The sequence below is a fragment of the Pinus tabuliformis genome, chromosome 3_1 (assembly GCF_031772625.1).
Source record: "Pinus tabuliformis cultivar Carrire ecotype Pingquan chromosome 3_1, CPIR1, whole genome shotgun sequence".
Taxonomy (NCBI): domain Eukaryota; kingdom Viridiplantae; phylum Streptophyta; class Pinopsida; order Pinales; family Pinaceae; genus Pinus; species Pinus tabuliformis.
Genome location: NC_142301.1, coordinates 673,700,330 through 673,715,918, shown reverse-complemented (window position 1 = coordinate 673,715,918; position 15,589 = coordinate 673,700,330). Strand labels below are relative to the sequence as shown.

The following is a 15,589-nucleotide window of genomic DNA, read 5'->3' as shown; positions in this document are numbered from 1 at the left end:
ATATTCCTAAAGATCATTCTAAGAAATTGATTTAATCATATTTCAAGATTGAATGGTTGAATATTTCATACATGCAATTACTGAGTTATTTTATGCACACTTTACTTGCTTTTCTAGGACATTGGAAGTTAAAGTATAAATAGTTGCTTACACATCATCTAAAGAAGGTAACACTTCATAATTGAATGCTGGAGTAACTAAGCATACATTAGTTGTTTTTTATTTCACAGGTTAGTTGAATTTCATTTTCATTATTTGATTTCATATATTAGATGAATTGGTTTTCATTATTTTGTAGTTAGATTGATCTAAACTGAAAGACAATTTCTAGCACATACAGTGCACGCATGCTTCACAAGTTTACGAAACCCCCAAGTTGACAAATTAAATGACAGACAATCACTTTGCTCCAACATTTTGGCATCATTGCTGGGGAAGTGTGCATAGAAACTAACTTTCAGTTTAGAGTCTATTTTATTTTATTTTGTTTTTACTAACCATTTATGGACAAAGGATCTAGAATGCAGCAAAAAGACTACATTGAGGAATGGTATCAAGAACCGGTTACGCTACAATATTCATCAATTCTTCAAGAGATCCTTGCGACAGATCGAAAGGTCAAGTCTATTCCGCATATCCTTACAAACAATGAGGTACATTTTTCAAGTTGGGATATGAGAATTTCAAAAATTCTAATCTGTAAATGGCTTCATTGGAAGCATGAATATACTTAAAAAAAAAAATTTTAAATAGTTTTTAGATAGATAGGAAAAATAAAAATAATTTTTTATATTTTTTAGGATAAATTTGATGTTATATGGTGCAGTAAGAACCACCCATCTACTAACCCTTTGTAGGAAAAAATTGCAATAAAACAATTGGTTGAGAACAAGGAGTGCAAGTGAAGATCAAGAATGATAATTTAAGGTATGAGAGCCTTTTCATTTTATTTTTGCAAAATTTATAGAAGAATTGATTGATAAAATCTTGACTATGCTAACAAAATAAATCTCTCAAGTATGCTCTCCTTCTGCACTTTGTGTGACCTAGAGGATCAGAAAAAGAAATTGTTTTGTTAGTATATCATAGAAATTATTTAGCTACAAAATGCAATTCTGCAGCGAATTTCTGTTTTCATAATTTGATTTAATTCAATTTGATTTTTCAATAAACTTTAAAAAAAAATGCATTTTCTTTATTGATAAATTGTTTTGTTTTAAATGGAATATATATGTATATATTTTTAATTCAAAAAAAATGTAACATATATAATTTAAAAAAAAAACAAAACATAAAATTTTTGTATAAAACAACCAACGCAATGGCCCATGGCCTTTGAAAAACTTTTATCTCTACAGAGATATTAGTCTTCAGAATGGCTACCTCTATCCTCAATATAGATAGTGAAGCTGAGAATACAGAGATTTACTAAAAGGGACGAGAAGCTAAGATTCGTGATGAGCATCAAAGCCAAGGCTTTGAATATTTAGTCATGAGCTTCAGTCAAAACTCATGGGCTGTTGTTTTGGCGTGATGGACAACACGTTGCACAAAGCCCAATTTTAGTCACCGTAGAAAACAGTCCATCAAAGTTTCCTACCTCTATGTACTTGCAAAATAAAACAATGTAATACTGATTTGGCTAGCCGAAGGGGTGGAATGAATTTTCTTTGTTAGCACCTAAATCTACCTCAGGCTGAAAAACGTAGGTCTAGGGTAACATCAAACCATGCTTTACCTGGTAGCTAGCCCTACCACGTCTAGAGAGGGCTCCCTCCCGACCTGGTAGGGCTACCTACCAGGTTAAGCGTGGTTTGATGTTACCCTAGACCTGCCTTTTTCAGCCTGAGGTAGATTTAGGCACTAACATATTGGTGACTATACTGGGGAAGAAAATTTTGTTTGTTTCTTATTGTTGTTTGCTTTATAAACTACAGACGGAGCCTGAAGTTATCCAAGTAGCCTTCAAACTATTCTTGCTCTGCAAGTGCATAGTATATGAACGCTGCTTCAGTCAATCTCCGATTTAGTTTATGAACTGAACATCTGGTTTCCTTAGCAAAATGTAATCAAGTTCAGATCTGAATGTTGATGGTGAACAACGATCAGACACGGCAAGGCTGAAACCATTCACCTGACAACTCTAAATTAGTTTCAAGATCAGATCCAAGAACTCCACTGGAGGATGAACCTGACCAGCAAAAGCATGAAAGGACAATATGGAAAGATCAGGTATTCAAGTTGGAATTTCATCCAAGACATTTTGTTCTTTGTTATAAATTATTTCTTCTCTTTTCCCAAGAATTTCAAGACGGCTTTGCAAAGTATATTGTATTTGAGAAAAAATCCTCAGCCTGCATTTGATTCCTTCCCTTTGAAGATTGTGAATACAAAATGTTTGCATGCCTTTGAGCTTGATCAAGACCCTTTTTCTGAATCTTGTGATGACCGTTTTTAAACTAATGAACCTCAAGAGACCAATACTGATTCTACACCTTTTGTACATACCCCTATACCTTGTAAAATTGTAGATTGATACAAGCCTTTGATTTTACCTCCTATATCCCATGCTTTCCCTAAAAATCATGACTTATATCTACCAAGATTTGATGGTGAACGCGACAACATCACTACTGAGAGACATGTATTGAATTTTGAGTCTTTTCTTGATCTTTTTGAAATTGATGAAGAAGATGTTATTATTAGGCTTTTTGCTCTTTCTTTGCAAGGCAAAGTCAAGAGTTGGTTCAAAACCCTGCTTGATGCGAGCATCTCAGATTTACAGCATTTCGTCAAAGTTTTCCTCGACAGTTGAATGATCACATAAAACCCTTTCTTGATTACAGAAGAGTATAACCAGCTGAAAATACTACCCGGGGAGACAATACAACAATTTTCTGCCAGATTTAACCAAGTCTATTTTTCGATGCCTGTTAATATAAGACCTCCTCCTGCATCCGCTTTCTTGCACTACCCAGGTGCCTTTGATCCGGAATTGGAGTTTCAGCTGAGAGAAAGGAACCTTGCAACACTTGAAGAGATGCAAAACAGTGCAGTAGATGTAGAGGCTAATCTGTTGATTAGAAGGGCAAGGTTGAAGGAAGAATAGATGAAGAACATAGACCTAGAGGAATCGACATCTTTAGAGGTGAAGCTTGACATTTTGGTAAGTGCAGTGGAAGAGATGATGTGGAAGATCACTACAAGGAATGAGTATAATGTTCAAGCCCATGGCTCACTAATTGAAGAAGAACAAGTTGTTGATCCAAAACATTTTGTTTCTTATCCCAGTTGTCAGAGATCTGATAATGATTGTTTTATAGATCATCTTAGAGAAGAGATATCTGTTGATATGACATGCATGCTTGATGATGTATTTTTTACTGATGATTTGCCTAAGTTTGATCAGTATGATGATGATTATGTTCTCCAAACAGAAACTAGTCTTGCAGATAAATCAACAGTTAGTTTGTGGGACGAGGAAGTTCACTTTTAGTAGCTCGAATACAGTGTTCAACCATCACATATCAGCTATGGAAGTGAGGAGGAAAGTGCAGCAAATTATGAAGTAAGTGAAGGGTCTTTGCCGTTTTGTTTTGCTTTGTTTTAGTTCATCAGAGACAACATTCATGCAATCAGAAATCAACTGTCGACAAGTCTTGATCTGGACTATATTAAGGACAATGAAATTCTTGTTCAAGACTTCTTATATCCAGATTTCCAGCCCTCGCGTGTTCAAGACTTCTTATATCTAGATTTCCAGCCCCCAAATGCCATTGATTGTCAAGTTGCAAATGAAGACTTGGAAGTTGGCACATATGATCAAATGATGCAAGATGATTTCGTACCTTTCCGTTTTGAATCATTTCAGTCTTTGAAGGAAAATTTGCATAGTACATTTTCAGTAAAGAATGAGCAGCTTTTAGGGAATCATGTAATCTCATCAAAACCAGTAGAAAATGGGTTGCAGCAGTCTTTTGAAGTTTTTCACGATCCAATAGCTGATGTGTTGGATGATGTCTACAGTCAAAGTACTTCTCCATTGACTACCTGTGAGCTTGAAGCAAGTATTGATACAAACTTGATCCGACAGCCGATTTCTTTGTCATTATCAGCAGGACTCTCATCACAAAGCTCAGATGAAGGTTTTCATTCATGGTACGAGGAGAAGAAAAGTAATCCATTGGATGAGCTAAGTCCCAGTGTGCATGAATTTCAAGATCCTTATGCAGTTTTTTTGGAGGCGGATAGAGAATCCATACAAGTTTTCATGGGAGTTGCCTTTCATTAGTTCTCTCTTGTTGTTCATAAGAAAACACTTGAGAAGAATTCAAACAGCAGCCAGAATACTTACTTGGTTGCATTGGTTGTTTCATTTCACTTGATCAGGTGATGAATGGAACATCTAGAGTAGGTTTTATTGAATAAGCTCTATTTTGAGCATCGTTTCTAGTTTTTTGGTTGTGTTTAAGTATCGAGTCAGTTTTTAGTTGAGTGAGAATCAATTTGTGTCGTCAAGTCATCAGTTTTGAGTCAATATATTGGTTTTGGTTTGTTGAAGTTATTGACTCCACAGCCCAATGGAAGAGGCACTGTTTGCTTTCCAGAGATCTGTAGTTCTTGGCACCTCCAAGGAGCTACCATCCCGATTGGAGCCAATGTTAGTGTCGGTATCTTCATCCCTCCATCAGTGATCAAAATTTTCTTTTTGCATTGCATTCTAGGTGTCTCATCTAATCAGTTGCATTCCATTAGGTCATGGATCATCTGATGGTAGTGGCTAATTATCAATTTTCCCTCATGATCTTTACATGCTGGCTTATTTTCACAAATTCTAGTCATTTACAATCATTTTCTATCTTTACACTTGCAACAACCATTTTTAGGGTTTTAGGTATCATTAGGTCTAGGGTTTCTCATCAAAGTCTTGTAAAAGCTTAATAATGGCTAGTAGGCACATGAGGAGGTCAAATAATGTCTCAGCATCAAAAATTTCAATAATCACATGCTCATTAATTGATTTTTCCTCAAAACCCTGTTTTGAGGAAAAACAGAGTTTTATCTTCTATATATAAAAATTTCATGTAATTTTAATTTTCCTATATGTAATAAGTCCGGAAATGCAACCCGAGGTCACCTTGCCAAACTCTTGCACTCTAGCTCCTACAAAAGAGACAAGAAAATCCAAGCATTAGTCCATCAAATGTCAAAAAGAGAGTCAAACTGCAAAACAGAGTTTTTAGAAGGATAAAGTGAAAAGAAAACTTTAGAAAGCGAGTTTTCTAAATGAATAAATTAAAGCCAAAAGATATTTAAAGTGTTACTTGGGTTAAAGACTTCATTTGTGACAAAATAAAGATAGAACAAGTGAAAATCATGATTGGAGGCGAAGAAAGGCAAATTGTAGCAAAATTGTGAAACTCTTCTTAGCGCGACGCACTTCCTTGCCGCAGCGCACCGGGCACAGAAATTGCACAGAAACTTGAACTAGCATGGTGCACCTATTAGGCGCGGCACACCTGAGTGTTGGCGCGGCGCACCAGTCTGCCAGGCCTAAAATTCACCCAATTGACCTCCTCCAAGCTCCAAATCTTTGCAATCTTCATTCTACAATTAAGTGAAACATTCCACTTTGCCATTGCAAGGGTTTTGATCATCTTTGATGGTGTGTAAATAGGTGAAAAGACAAACCCTAGTTTTCTGCACAGTCATATTGCAAAAAATTGTCTAGGGTTTTGAAAGTTGTAATTTTTGTTGTTGCTCCCTACAATCATTTTCACATTCCTCCACTACACTCCGCTCATTTCATTTCCCATTCCCCCTCTCATTTCCACTCATCCTACTCCCCTATCCCCAAAACCCTAAAACCCTAATACAAATTCCCACTATTCCTAAACCCTATCACTTCCCAAAAACCCTACAACCAGCATCACAATCCCTCATTCACTGTCCCCCTCATCAATCCCATTCATTAAATAGCAAACATCTATTTTTGACATAAAATCTTTTCATACTCATCATTGAACATCAAAAAGTGAAAAATATGGAAACAGATTTAGCTTATGAAAGAGATGAGGAAACTATGAGTGATTCCTCTCAAGAAATTCATGCACCAAGAAAACCACACAAGGGAGGAAAACACATCTGCGAGGAGCCAACTACACTCACAGAGCTGTTGGCTTGTCCTCTTGCTGTAGCATGTTTCAAACATCAATCTTGCTACCAGTTTTGTGAGATGGTGGAAAGAGTCAAATACCACCATGAGCTTGCTAGAATTTTTGTCGTTCATCTTCACAATGACTAGGTCAATTTAGCAGGTGTTACCTTCACTTTGACACCTGAAACTATAGCTGAAGCAACAAGTATTTCGAATGTGGGTGAATAGTGGAACAAAGGACAACTGGTAGACAAAGAGCATTATGAGCCTTATATCAAGGCTGGTTATCAGAAGAAAATCAGTAGGGTCTTTCCTTTCAGATACCTATAGGACACATATGCTCCACTCATGAAGCTCATTATTAAATACTTTAGCTGTGAAGGTAGATTTTCTCACTTGTATACCTATCATGTCAGATTATTAATGCATTTTACTAGAATGAGGATGATGAACCTCCCCTATTTCATCTGCTGGAATATTGAGAAAATGACCACATTGGTGCAAAGGAAACCTCCTCATCAGCAGTACAACAACATCTATCACTTTGCATTGATCAAGATTGTGGTTTTGCATCAGCTGAGCTTGTTGAATGTTTCACAGGATGATTTCATTGCACATGAGGTTTTCAAAAGCCCTCAAGTGACCCCATCAATATTTCATGAGGCAGGAGGGCCTTCACATCAGCAAGAAGTTCATGAGACTCAAACCACCAATGTGCCAGTATTTGTCACTTACTAAAAGGGCACAAGGATATTATTTGCAGCAGCCAAATGAGTACTATCTCCACCTTTGGCGGAAGGGGTCTCGTCTCCTTCATCAGATCAAAGGCAAATGTTATCTTCACCCGGGGTGAAAGGGGGTTTTCCTTCTTCTTCACCAAAGCAGGTACAGGACAAAGGGAAACAACCATTGCATGATGAGGGGCCTTTTGAAGGTCAAGAGAGAGATTTCATTTTGATTCAGGATGAGGATACTGATTTGGGCTCCCAAAGCTCAAAACTCAAGGAAATCATCAAAGAACAAAAAACTGACATTCATGATTTATCTCTTAACCTTGAAAGAGCTAAGTGGATCATAAATTACCTTGAGCAATGGAACAAGCAGTTGGAGGACAAGCAGACAATCATGGAGTTGCAAAACATAAGGGAAAATAGGCAAGCAGCAAAGAGGAGGAAAGTCAAATTGACATCACTTGAGCAAGAGATTGATGATGATCGGGAATCTTGGCTAGAGAGGGAAAATGTGCACTTAGAGAAGCTGCTTGAGAAATTCAATAAGGAGAAAAATATGTTGAGGCACATGGCTTATCACTATTTGGCACGAAACAAGATTTGCAAAGTAAGGATAAGGAGCTTAAAGGCCAAGTTGAGAAAAACTTTAAGGTGCAAGAAAGAGAAAGATAAGCTCAAGATCTTGGTTGAAGCTTCCTTGACCCAAAATAGTACTTGATGCAGGTCATTCATGCCAAATTTCAAGAAATTTGGCACACTTTTTGACAATTTTGAAATTTTGAAGGAAAAAACAGGTTTTTCCGGCTGGTGCATAGCGCCACCCGACGCTCGCTTTTGATAGGGACCTCATCTGGAGTAAACTTTATATTTTTGGATTCCTCATGAAAAAATATGCATACCCAGAAATTACTACAAAGAGTTGACAAGTTTTTGGCCTCCAAAAGGGTCAAAAACACCTCAAAATGCCCTCTCTGCCACTTTTTGGCCACACAGGAAGTAGTGTTGGGAGAACTAATTTTTGGAGGGGAAAATGGAAGCCAAATTCAAAAATTCCACTTGTTATGGAAAATAGACAGACAGAAATTTCCAAAAAGCCCACTTGGAACATATTTTGGGAATGGGAAGGCCTCCAAAATCAGCTAGGAAAAATCGCTATGCATAGGAAAAGTGGCACTACGCACAGGAGGAAAAAATGCCATTTTTGCTAAAAAAAAGCTCTGTTTTTTGCCTAGTTTTTTATAAGTTTGACTTTTTCTCTCTCATGGTCAAACTCATGATGTAAATTGATGTAAATTGATGGAATTTGATGTAAAAATGATGAAAATTGGCTCATGGAGGTAGATACATCATGTATAGGTGGTTTTGAATTGAATGAATGAGTTTCCTAGGTTTTAGAGGCAAGGTGTTCCACTGCCTATTTTTTAGTTCTTAGTTTAGATCTTGTTGAAATGGCTCCTAAACTCATGAATTCGACCCCTAAAGCCTAGCATGAGTGGTTGGTTGCCTATATCTAGTACGTTTTCAGTCATTTATAAAGGTTAGAATCTTGTGAATGCTTTGAGCATTATTGTACATTCATCTCTGCAGTTTGGCAAAGGAATAGACCAGGGTTTGTAGCATTTTGTGGGATTCTTGTGGCATGTTGATTTGGTACTATTTTTCCTTCTGTGATCCAAGTTTACATGTGTTTATGTATGCCATTATCTCTCTCTCTTTTCAGCTGAACTAAATAAATCAAGGATAAATGTAGAAATCATTGATGTTGCAGTGCTCTACTTAGGGTTTGTTTAGTTTTTTATGTTTTCAATTGTTTGAAGAGGATTCCTGAGACTCTAATGCCCTCTCCAGATCCTCACCAGTCTTAAGACTCTCCATTTCACTTAATCCAAGGTACTAAACCATTTGCCTACCTCGCCCCACAGAAACCTTTGCAAGGCTGAGTCCATTCCCTGGACCCAAATTTGCCTTTCACATTTGAGCCAACAAACCAACATAAAATTCAGTCAAACTCCCCTCAGCATATACCTAGCCTAAAATTAGTCTCTATATTAGTCATCTCAAGCTTTATTGGCCTTATTTTTCTGAGATTGACAAGGAGAGAGCCCTCTCCCGACCTGGTAGGGCTAGCTACCAGGTTAAGCGTGGTTTGATGTTACCCTAGACCTGCCTCTTTTAGCCTGAGGTAGATTTAGGTGCTAACACGCTCCACAACATATGATGGGTGTGGTATCTTAACCTCCATAGCTCGGAGTGTCTCGATTTTCACATTCCGCAAAACATATTGGATCACCATTGCTAGAAATGAATTTTATTGCTGGATCACCATTACGAGAAAATGCAAAACTTAAAAATGTCAATTTTGAAATGCTATTTCTGACCAAATGAAAACAAATTTTGGAAAACTAAGACATGGGTTTTTCTTAGGATAGGCCGAACTAAATAACCCAAAAATGGTTTCCTCAATTTCGTAACCGTTTGAGAGAAATATGAGACTCTTCGGGACACTGTTTCACTCACTGCGTGAGGAAAAACGATTTCTATTTAATACACAATGAACTATTTGAAAACATCACGGGTGTTCAAAACGTGCACTCATTTCCTCCTCTCTCTTGAGCCTTAGAAAATCTTTTTCGTTGGCTTTACATTCACTCTTGCTTGCTTGTCCCAAGGAGGACTTCCTAAGGAATTTCTCTTCATTCAAACATGCCGATCAAAAAACTCTTTACTGACTTTATTTGCAGATGATAGGTTCCATGCATGGGAATATACAAGATGGATTTGAATCTCTCTGCAAAGAGACTCAGGTGATGACTGCACTAGGCACATTAGAGCAGTTGATTGAAAATCAGAACTTGGATGTTTTGCACGAAGAAAAGGGCAGTTAAGCATACAAAACTTCAAAAATGATGTCAAACAAGAGTTGGCGAGGAGAAAACTCAATGAGATACACTACTTGAAGAGTATGTTAGAGAAGTTGTAAGAACAAAACCAGATAGACAAAAAACGCATAGAAGTATTGCGCAGTACAAGAGATGACTTGAGAGACTATAATGCACCTCTCAAAGAGATATTTCGGAGCATGAATGTGCACTTTGATTCATAACTGGGATATGATCTGACAATAATTAAATGTCAATCATTGATCCTCCACCGGTTCTTTCTCGGTACTAAAACACTTGTTCAACATTTGCACTATATATATATATTTACTGAAGTTATGCCTTCCAAAGACGCACTGCTTGGAATCTTGAACAAGTAAAGAAATTCATCCAGTTTGCTGAAAGAGGACTGAGTTGGAATACGGAAAATAGTGTCACTCTTGAGGATCTGGGCTTGAAGTTACATGAAAGTGTTGACAAAGATGAATGTTTAAATCAAGTGAATTGTAGTCAGTTTTAATGCTCAAAACTTCCAATATTGGAATATATGGGCAAATTTCTCATCGATTATTAAACTAAAGGTCTGTTTCATACTTCTTTTTCTCTTTGCAAAATATATATATATACTAATTTTTTCTGAAAGAGACATTACAATTATCACTGGATTTTGGCTCCAGTAAACCACAACATTGTTTCTTGCTCTTTGAATTCATTTTTGGTTATTTATTGACTTGGGTTGTTTGTTCAAGATTTTAGCTACAGAAACTGTGCATATTCTGCAGCTGAACAACGATTCTGCAGCTAATCGACAATCTTGCAGCTGAACAACGATTCTGCAGCTAATCGACAATTCTGCTGCTGGAAAACAATTCTGCAGCTATGCATTTAACTCAATGATTTATTTGTCAAACAATGCATTCTAGCCAGAAATTCATGATAAACATGCCATTTCATCTGCTTACATCCACTTTCACCTTTATCACCACCATTTCACTCACATCCACTTTCACCTTTATCGCCACCATTTCACTCACATGTCGCAACTCCATAACCATATAATCTTTCATTAGCCAACATTTTCATAAATATATGGGTTAGGATCCTTATTTACCAAAGTTATTTATTTTATGTGTTTAAAGTGAATTTATGATTAAAAACTAGGAAATTAACATGGTTTCATGTATCTATATATGTGGCTTGAGTTTCATGACATGTGTAGGTCATTTGGAAGCTTCCAAGGCAGCCTTATGTGGCCTCCAATGCTCAAATTCGAATTTCCTTCGAAGGAGGTCTGGATAAAGGTCAAAGAAGGATATGTGTCCTATTTGGATTGTAACTCTATGAGGTGTCTCATCACTTCTTATTTGGATTAGAACTCTATGAGACACTTAGGGGATATGTGTCTCATTATGAGCTATTTGGTTGTAACTATATGAGATTTTAGTGGATTTTCATTAAATAGGGTAGCTTCTTATGTTTTTGTATAAATAGGAGAGCCTTCTCCTTTTAAAGGCATGTGTAAAGTTGGAGAAATGCTCATGTTTTTAATAGAGAATTTGGAGCTTATACTTGGAGATTTGAAGATTTATTTTTGCTTGCATATGGAGCTTTTTCACTTGCCATCCTCATACACCATTGGAATGGCCATCTAATGATTTTGAGATTTAATTTCTTTTATAGATTAAAGTTCATTTGCTTTCTTAGTATTAGTTTTATAATGACTGTGTAATCTTTGCTTTTCTAAAAACATTTAAATAGGGAAGATTTATTTATTTTCTAACTGGATTAAGTTTGAGGCAAGGGTTCATAGTTATTTAGTTTCCTTTCATGTTCTCTTATTTACTTTCTTAGATCAAACCATCAATTCATTGTATAATTGAATAAAGGATCAGGCCAAGAAGGTGACTTCAAATTGGGTGATTGAATGTTCAACCTATGCAATCATTGAGCTTTACTTTTCCATGCTTTTATATTTACTTTTAAGATCCTCATTTAATTACATTAACTGATATTCCTAAATATCATTCTAAGAAATTGATTTAATCATATTTCAAGATTGAATGGTTGAATATTTGATACATGCAATTATTGAGATATTTTTTGCACACTTTATTTGCTTTTATAGGACATTAGAAGTTAAAGTATAAATAGTTGCTTACACATCATTTAAAGAAGGTAACACTTCATAATTGAATGTTAGAGTAACTAAGCATACATTAGTTGTTTTTTTATTTCATAGGTTAGTTGAATTTCATTTTCATTATTTGATTGATTTCGTTATTTTGTAGTTAGATTGATCTAAACTGAAAGACAATTTCTGGCACATACAGTGCACACATGCTTCACAAGTTTACGAAACCCCCGGGTTGAAAAATTAAATGATAGGAAATCACTTTGCCCCAACAAATGAATGAAGAAGAAGGCTCTCATACAAGATCTACAGTCCATTACAAGAGATATACAAGGTCTGATGGAAACAATGGAATGTGATTCACCTCCATTAGATTCCTAGGAAAAACTAAAAGCACTAGAACATCGAAAAAGAAAAATCTTACATATTTAGGAAACCAATTGGCGAATTAATAGTCGAGCCATTTAGTTAAAGAAGGGTGATCAGAATACCAAATATTTTCACCATATTGCAAATCAACAGAGGAATGAGAATACAATATGGAGGATCTGTGGCCAAGATGGAGAAATGGTGCATAGGACAGTGGATATTCAGTGGGAGGTTGTCACGTATTTCAAGACATTTTTCCAGAGGCGACCTAATGTAAACATTGAGGACCAAGTTTGGGGTATATTGAAATATCCTCAAATGTTCAATGAGGACTTAAATAATCTAGTATACAGACCGGTCAATATTGAGGAGATCCACCAGACCCTAAAAATATTTGCTAAGGATAAAATTCTAGGCCGGACAACTCGACTATGGAATTCTTCCTATACTTCTTTGATTTGATTGCAAAGGATCTCCTAGATATGGTGGAAGAGACTAGAACACTAGGTCGCATATATGGTTCCATAAACTTGACATTCATTGCATTGGTTCTTAAGACATTGGAGACACAGTCCTTCTTGGACTACCAGCCCATATCCCTTTGCAATATTGTGTATAAAATTATCTGAAAGATTATTGTGGAGTGCATAAAAGGCACCCTCTTGGTACATATCAACCGAGCACTATCCGATTTTGTGCATAACAATTTGATACATGATATGGTCGCCATTGCACAAGAGACTATACACTTAATACATTCCAGGAATTTAAAAGCTCTGGTGATGAAGATTGACCTTTGTAAGGCTTACGATTACTTGGATTGGGAATTCCTGAGATTTGTATTACTGAAGATTGGACTCACAAATCCTACCATTTAATGGATTATGGCATGTGTATCTGGTGCACACTTTTCTCTTATGATTAATGGTTACCCATAGAATTTTTTTGGTGATGGGTAGGGACACCACCAAGGATTCTCTCTATAACCACTTTTATTCATAATGGTAATGGTTTGTTTAAGCAACAAGATTAGAGCGGCTACTGCAGAAAGTCTATTTAAGTGATTCCATATATGCTAAGGTATATCGGTTTCTCACAATCTATTTGTATATGATATATTGTTATTTGGTGTGTTGTCCAGGGTCTTATGGAGAAACTTTCACAACATATTTGTTTGATTCAGGTCTCCTACAAGATTAATGGAAAATGATTGTAAGTCATACATCCGATAGTCTGGAAAGGATATGATGGATATCACCGAAATTTCCAACATGTTCAATTACAACTATAAACCATTATTGGAGGGACTCACATATCTCAGATGTAATTTAAAGCTAGTAAATTTCAGGAATGAAGATTGGTACTGGATTTTAGATAAATTTAAAAAGGGTAAATGCATGGACTTACAAATGGTTGTCATTTGGGGGAAGATTCATTCTTGTACAAGAAGTACTTCCACAGATAGGAATGTATTGGGGACACATATTCAGTCTTCTTGCAACCATCATCCATAAAATAAAATCTATTTTGGCGCACTTCATTTGCGTGGGTTGAAATACTAAAGGCAAATATCACCTTGCAAAACTGGATAATCCAACAGTGTCGAGGGAAGTGGGTGGATGGGGCATTTTGGATACACATGGAAGGTTTATGGCGAGACATCATATTTAAAAAATATTTGAATAGGAGGGACCTTGTGGCATGGAGTAGGAAAAGCACACTTGGGAAGGTAAGTGGATCATATATTTGGAGGATTTTTCATAAGGTGAAGGGAATTTTTCTTCAGAGACTTTGCTGGAAATTCGGTACAGGCTCATAGATCATTATTGGTACATATTTGATTAAGGATGTCATTGGCACATGACAATTATCGGAACGTCTCCTGCATAGTCTGCACGCACATGACATATTCTATCTGAATCATATTATCACTTGATGGAATGATAACACACCTATGTGGATATGGGCTGAGGATTTTGGAATACCCGATGATCTGATTTTGGAATGGGAAACATTCATTTTCACACTCAGACATGCGGGACTATGCAACGGGGGGGAGGAGGATCACATTACTTGGGTGGGTGCACTTAGCTCAAAAGGAGTTGTGGTTGTGGATATATATAAACACCTTATCTTCCCTTCCTAAGGATTATAGCCAAACTGGTACCATAAGCTATGGAAACTTCATATTCCTCACAAAATCACTCTGTTTAATTGGTTGGTATGGCAGAATAAAAAACTCACATGGGATAATCTATGCAAGAAGGGTATCTAGCCATTTCCCAGGATGAACTGCGCATTGCACAGTCTCAAGCCTCAGGATGTACCCTTGGCTGCTGGGACTGCATAATGCGCAATTCCCTCATCCAGTCTCCCTCACTTGATCATGAAAATTATGCAATCCTTATCATCAGTCTGTGTTTGCTACCTCGTCTAGCTTTGAAAGTTGATTTGCAAAAGCTAATGTTTTCTTTCCATGAGTGCCTTTTCCCTCTAGCGGATACAACAATTGTTGAGCACTTCTCTTCAGCAGTCACTGTTACCATGGCACCAAAGAGAGCTTCTTCAAAAGATACTAAAGAAAGTAGTACCAGGGAAGCAGTTGAGAGCATGCCAATTAACTTACCAGTGTATTCAAACACTCAACTATATGTGGAAAAGGAATAAGATCTTACATAGCATAAAGTAAATGAATCATTTTCGGAAAAGGGCTTCAAATCATATCTAGAGGATTGACAAGTATATGTCAATGTTCAACAGTCAGGATTACACATGGTTGCATGCAGATATCCAGCCTTCCCATGTGCAAATGTCATCAACTGGATGGTTTCACATATTGATTTTAAAACTATGACTTTGTACAGTGCCAACAGACAGAAGCTTGCTACTTTTATAGCAGAAGATTACCATCTTATGTACCATTTTCCCCATCCAGAAGAACTCATGGATTCATACTTCTATGCCACCAACAAATATTTGAGAATGAAAGACATTGTTAAAGGTTGGGTGAAAGAGCCATCAAAATTTTGACAAAGGGAAATGTGGAGGATATTGGAGGAAGAAAAGCAAAAGAAAGAACAAGAAGAGAAGAAGAAGAAGGAAGAAGAAGAGAGGCGAGGTGTACGAGAATGTAGAAGAAATATGAAGAGCAAGAACAAAGCAACCACAAATAGAGGAGGAGAGTAGACATATACAAGACAAGGAGCTTGCTCAGAAGATTGAAGAATTAATTGAGATTGTAGACATGGAGGAGGAACCGGAGCCAAATAATCATAATGTCGACCTGATTCCAAGTACACAACAGGTTACCACTAAGTCTCCA

General features: G+C 36.7%; 1 pseudogene; it reads left to right on the top strand.

The window, feature by feature from the left end:
- The first annotated feature begins 9,455 nt into the window (after positions 1 to 9,455).
- Positions 9,456 to 9,991, top strand: LOC149188891 (uncharacterized; annotated as a pseudogene).
- The last annotated feature ends 5,598 nt before the right edge of the window (positions 9,992 to 15,589 follow it).